The sequence below is a fragment of the Impatiens glandulifera genome, chromosome 1 (genome assembly GCF_907164915.1).
Source record: "Impatiens glandulifera chromosome 1, dImpGla2.1, whole genome shotgun sequence".
In the NCBI taxonomy this organism is placed as follows: Eukaryota; Viridiplantae; Streptophyta; class Magnoliopsida; order Ericales; family Balsaminaceae; genus Impatiens; species Impatiens glandulifera.
In genome coordinates this window covers 96,860,328-96,867,268 of record NC_061862.1, presented here as the reverse complement: position 1 = coordinate 96,867,268, position 6,941 = coordinate 96,860,328, and the positions used below count along the sequence as shown (strand labels likewise).

General features: G+C 19.1%; 2 non-coding genes and 2 pseudogenes across 2 annotated transcripts; all 4 read right to left on the bottom strand.

Annotated features, from left to right (window-relative positions):
* Positions 1–248: 248 nt before the first annotated feature.
* On the bottom strand, positions 249–318 carry LOC124923065. Its single transcript, XR_007098087.1, has one exon. It is a non-coding gene; the product is annotated as a small nucleolar RNA Z105 (small nucleolar RNA).
* A 203-nt stretch (positions 319–521) lies between these two features.
* On the bottom strand, positions 522–616 carry LOC124923252 (annotated as a pseudogene).
* A 5,608-nt stretch (positions 617–6,224) lies between these two features.
* LOC124923066 lies at positions 6,225–6,294 on the bottom strand. The gene has a single exon (XR_007098088.1). It is a non-coding gene; the product is annotated as a small nucleolar RNA Z105 (small nucleolar RNA).
* A 191-nt stretch (positions 6,295–6,485) lies between these two features.
* LOC124923251 lies at positions 6,486–6,580 on the bottom strand (annotated as a pseudogene).
* Between the last annotated feature and the right edge of the window lie 361 nt (positions 6,581–6,941).

The following is a 6,941-nucleotide window of genomic DNA, read 5'->3' as shown; positions in this document are numbered from 1 at the left end:
AAAATAAACAATGAATTGATGAAGCAATGTGGCTCAAAAGTGCTTGAAAAGAATCATAAGAGGTCATTCCTCAAAATTCATAATACATATATCAGTTTTATCATCATTGCCACATTATTATGCTCTTCACATCATCAATACTCTGAAATTCCAAATGAAATATGCATTATGATTAGAATAACAAAACAAACTACATGAAATGATTTATCAACTATCAGAAAGACAAATAGATCAAGATTATCAGGCATTCAGAATGAGTAGGAGGTAATTTTTCATTCAAAATATTTCAGAAAAATTAAACATTCATCATCATGCCCGATCTATGCAAATCCATATAAAAGAAGAGAAAATAACTGAAATCTATAAGAATTTGAAAACAGATCAGATATCATCAATAAGAAACAAAAATCATCGGCATTAAGCAATCAACAGATTTCAACAGAGAGAATGAGATCTGAGTAACTAATAACAGAGTTGAGAAAACAGAGAAAAACAAAATGAAAAACGATAGATGGAGGTGATTCTTTCAGACAAATGCCTCGATTTGTCGTCATAATGTAAACAAAATAGAATGGATTAAGATCGGACTCAACATCGTTATTGTTCATCATAGAGAAGCAACATCCTTATCTGTAATATGAAGTTTCTTATGCTACCTTTCCTTTTGAAGTTGATTGCACCACTTTTTGAACAGTTTATATTATATTTTATTACCCTCTACAGGTTCTTCAATTTCATCAACTAGAGAATTCTTCAATTTCACCCACTAGAGAATTGGTCATACTGGTTGTGTTGAAAGCAGTCTACTTCATTTTATTGCTTGAATCACTCTATGTATTCAAGCAATTTGAAACAAATTTATTTTATGTGACCTTCTAATACACTGTGAGAGTGCAAATAAAGTTTTGGTAAGGTTTTTATTTTTCAACAGATAATTTTCAGCTTCCTTTAATTTTTTAGTTCTTGTTGTTCAATTATATCTTCTCGATCGATGACCATCATTGCAGTATATTCACCCTTAGTTACACTAATATCCTTGGTTTCAACATTAAATGCATTATGAATTGAATATCATAGATTTGATGTTACCATATTATCTACGTCGTGTTCTTAAGATTTATTTACTCTCATAAAAAACTGCAGCAACCTTGCTTTTCAACATCTTGTGCTACTTCATTTTCCACCTTACATTGATGTAGTAATTGTTAACATCTAATCTATCACAATTGAATTTTCTTGCTCACTTTAAATGTGCAGTTTTATCCCAAATCAATTTAAACTTAGAATAATGGTCACAATACATTATGAGGAAACTTAATGCCTTTTATATCCACTTTAATCCACAAATAAAAGATATAATATAATCTAATTATTTATTAATTTATTAATACTCATCAACCTTAATTTTTTAAGCCTAAAATAAATGATAAAAGAATTTTTTATTCATCTAAATTTATATAAATATCCTTAAAAACATAACGAGAAAGGCGTAAATATCCATAAATATAAAAAATATCATTAAATAATATCATAATTTTTTATATTCCATACTCAATTATTTGATATTATCAAAAAAAAATCAATATATCTCTATATTTTGAAAACATGTTTTTTAAAATTGTATAGGAATCTTAACATAAGTACTTAAATATCTCTTAGTATATTATAATTATATATAAAACATCATAAAATTTAATCTAAATTTAGAATATATGAATGTTATTTATATATATATTTATTTATTTATTTATTATATTATTAATTAGCATAATTTAAACATATTTTTATATAGATCAAAGTATTTGTCCAAAGATTTTATTTTAGCATATTATATTTTCCAAATTGAGTTCAAAATTAAATCCCATCTAAAAATAAATAAGTTTGAAATATATCCAATTATTTATTTTATATAAACATATGTACTTGTAAAAATCAATAAAGTAAATATACTTTGACCTTTATTATCCAATTCTTATAATCTTCACCTACTTTATTTATTAATATAAAATATAAACAAAAATACATATAAAAATTAGGAAAATAAACTTTATATTTAAATCAAAACAGTGTATCTTCCACTTTTGTCCAAACAATTTTTTTCAAGATATAAATTAAATTATATTTATATTATTTTTAAATTTTTATCTCAAAAGTAATATATAAAATTATCAAAATTTTAATTATTGAACTGGTAATATGAATAAATAAATAAAATTTATTAATTATAATAATCTATCATATTAATTTCAATTAAAAATATAAACTTATAAGAAAATTAACACTAATATAAAATGTTTATAAAAATAAAATAAAAACTATTTTAAATTAATCATATAAAATATGATAATAAGTATTGAATCATTATAATATTTTTTTTAAAAATTACAAAATTAACTAGTTTAATACTTTCATTTTATTATTATTATTATTGAAAAATAAACAATATTATAAATTATTTTCCAAAATATATTTTTTAAAATTAATATTATGTTTAAATTATTGCTATTAAAAATTTGAAATTAAGTTTTTGTTTATCAGTATAAAATAAATTATAATATAATATAAATTAATAACTCTTTTTTTTAACTTTTTTATATAGAAATGAAAAATTAAAATAAAATTTAAAAAAATAGTAATTAAATAAAAATAATTATAACAGAAATTAACTAAAAAATTATGTAAGTTTTTATTGTAATAAAAAAATATAAATATTTAAAAATAAAAAAAAATTATTATTGAAAGTAATCTCTCTAACATCTACGAAATCAACCACATCAATCAAGTAAATCTTATATTATATAACTATTAATATTAAAAAAATATTTTTATAAAAAATTTATTTAATTTTTATAAAATATATCAAATAAAGTAACATAATATATAATATATATTTTTATATAATATATATTTTATATAATATAATAATTATTTTATATAATTTTTATATATTATATATTTGTTTATAAAATCAGAATAATTATATATATATATATATATATATATATATATATATATATATATATATATATATATATATTCCACTTATAACTTAAATAAACTATCAAAAATAAGTATTTTTATTATTTATAATATATTTTTTTTCAACAAAATAAAACTTATAATATAATTAAAATTTTAACTATGTTTAAATATTAATTTTTTATTATTTAAAATAATATTTTTAATAAATAATAAATAATAAATATATAAATATGTGAAAAACAAATTAATATAAAATTATTTAAAATAATATTTTTTTTAAATAATATTATATTTAATTAGTATTATTTTTTTATTTGATTTTTTTATCCTATATAATATGAAATAAATAATCTTAAATTTTATTAATTTTAAATTTTTATAATTAGTATAATAATAATAATAATATAAATCTTACTTTAATTTAAAAATTATTATATAATATTAAAAACTAAATTTGTATTTTTTATAGAAAAATAATTTAAAACATTATTTTATTTAGAATTTTAATTTTTTATTTATCGTTATATTTTAATGAATTTAAGAATTTTTAAATTAATAACTGAAAATGAAAATAAGTATAAATTTATTTAATTTTTAATTAATATAAAAAAAAATCTATAACTATTAATATAAAAAAAATTCTATCTTATATAATTTATACATTTAGAATAATAGTATATTTGTAAAGAATAATAGTATATTTTATATAATTTATACATTTAGAATAATAGTATATTTGTAAAGAATAATAGTATATTTGTAAAATATTTGATTTTAATATATAGAATTTTGTGTCGTATTCAATAATAACATTAATTAATTAATTAATATATATATATATATATATATATATATATATATATATAATTGTATTATTTTATGGATAAATATCAAAATTTTGATATACCCAAATTTATATATAATATTATAATAATTTTCAAATAATATTTAAAAATTTTAAATTAAGAATAACTTAAAATGAGATCAAAGATAAAATTAAAGTTGATTATTTTAATAATTAAATCTTAATTACATAAAAAAATTTAATTTGAAATCCAAAATTATTTTGTAATTTTAAAACTTAAATTCATTTTCAAATAATATTTAGAAAATGATATTTAAATATTTTTGGAATATTTTCTAAATTAAATTAATATTTTGACTAAGGCAATGTTTTGAATTTATTTTTTAAATTTTAACATTTTTTTTATGTTTTTTAGGTTTTATTAAGTTTTACATAATAGATAGGACTTTTGTTTAGGATCCAGACTATTAATTAAAAAATCAATTATATTTTATAATCAAATATAATTTAGATTGCACTTTTTTTTAGCATTATTTTGCAACGGCTATTTACCTTTTTTTTTATGGCCTAACTTTGATATTATGAGATAAAATGTTAATAAATCTTATAAAAGTCAGACTTTATTTATTAAAAAAATATTTGACACCAGATTATTAAAATTTGAATAAAATTTATTAACTTTACATAAATAATTTAAAAAATTCACAGTTTTTAAAAAATCTTTTAAAATTATATTTTATTTTAATGCCAAAATTCACAGTTAAAATGCATCGAAATCAGTACTCATATTGTCACAAATCATCTTAACACATGATAAGCTATAAGAAGCGATTACTAGGTTAACATTATCGAATAAATTTTAATACAAAATCTATTTTTATAAATTAACCAACAAAACAAAATCTAAAAGTCCACTTCCTCAAACAAGACCTAAGAGGGTCTTGTTTGATGAAGGGATTATTTGAATAAATCATGAGTTTTTTTACAAATAATCAAGTTTTATATTTTGTAAATGACATGATTTAATTTATATGATATTAAATAAAATTTTAAAATATAATAAAATAAATATTAAAAAACTTTAAATATTTTAATATTATTATTAATAAAAAACTCTATTTATTTATATATTATAATTAATAATACTTTTTTAAAAATAAAATAATTTAATTTATATTAAATTAAATTTAAAAATATAATAAAATAAATATTAAAAAACTATACATATATTAATATTAACTTTTATTAATAAAAATAAAATTTTAATATATATATATATATTATAAGTAAAAAAAATATTAACTTAAATTAATTAATATATTTATTTAGAATGAGTTTATATATATAAAAATAGAATAAATTTCTTTATAAATATTTAATTTATATGAGATATATTTATAAATTAATTAATATATATTATTCAAATATATTAACTTTATTTTTTAGTATAATTATTTATTTATTTGAATTATTTAAAATTTAATATAATATGTTATAATTGAATTTATATTGTGTTCTAATTTTTATTTGAGATAATTAATAAAATTATTTAAAATGAAATAATTTTATAAATTAATTTATATTAAAATAATTAAAATATAAATAAATATTATATATATTAAAATAATTTTTTATTAATATAGAAATAAATATTTAAGTAGAGAGTAATTTAGGTATTTTAATTAATAAAAAGATTGATTTGATTGATAATAGGATGGTTGGGTTTTGGGATAAAACCTAGATTTTATAAAAAAAAAAAAAAAAAAAACCAAAGATCAAATGAGGCCTAAGGAAAGTTCATATATCTACATGATTCCTAGATGCATATATACCCGCAACATATACAAAATATATGGTTCCTAGATGCACATATGACCAAGTACTGATCTACTTGTAATCATATAGATAAAATATTTTCCAAAATACATAACTAGCACAAATTTTCATTGAGTGCTAACCAATTATGTAAAGTAATAAAAAAACAAGTAAACCAAACAGCCTAAAGTTTTAATGAGTACATCTTAGGAAAAGTTGAAGCTTTCATTAGTTTTCCAAGAGCCCACATTCATCCAGCTTACAAGCTTGCTACTTTCACTACCAATAGAACTATGAATGATGATTACAAAGGGTCCTGCAACAATAATGATTGTTACATACATAAACCCAGTACTTCAAACTAAAATAATAACAAAATAAACAATGAATTGATGAAGCAATGTGGCTCAAAAGTGCTTGAAAAGAATCATAAGAGGTCATTCCTCAAAATTCATAATACATTTATCAGTTTTATCATCATTGCCACATTATTATGCTCTTCACATCATCAATACTCTGAAATTCCAAATGAAATATGCATTATGATTAGATTTACAGAACAAACTAGATGAAATGATTTCTCAATTATCATAAAGACAAATAGATCAAGATTATCAGGCATTCAGAATGAGTAGGAGGTAATTTTTCATTCAAAAGATTTCAGAAAAATTAAACATTCATCATCATGCCTGATCTATGCAAATCCTTATAAAAGAAGAGAAAATAACTGAAATCTGTAAGAATTTGAAAACAGATCGGAGAAACAACAATCATCGGCATTAAGCAATCAACAGATTTCAACTGGGTGAATGAGATCTGAGTAACTAATAACAGGATTAAGAAAACAGAGAAAAACAAAATGAAAAACGATAGATGGAGGTGATTCTCTCAGACAAATGCCTCGATTTGTCGTCATAATGTAAACAAAATAGAATGGATTAAGATCAGACTCGTCATCGTTATTGTTCATCATAAAGAAGCAACCTCCATCGCCATTAACATAAACAGAAAACAGTAATGAATGTACAGAGCAAGGTAATGAGTGGATTTCAAAATGAGAATAACGAAGGTAGAAGAAGAAGAGAGAAAATGGCCGTCCTAATGCGAGGCCGTAAAGGATACAGAAGTTGAGATTTGTTTCACCATATATAGGGGACGGTATTAGGGTTAGGCTAGGGTTTTGATTTGGGGCCGTTTAGGAAGAAAGAAAAAAGAAAGTGGACTTGGCAAGGGCTTGTTTGATATGAGGTTTTAATTAGAGGTAATTTATTTCTTTTTTTCTAATGCATAATATTAAAAATAAATACATCAAAATTATATAGTTTCATCTATTATGTTA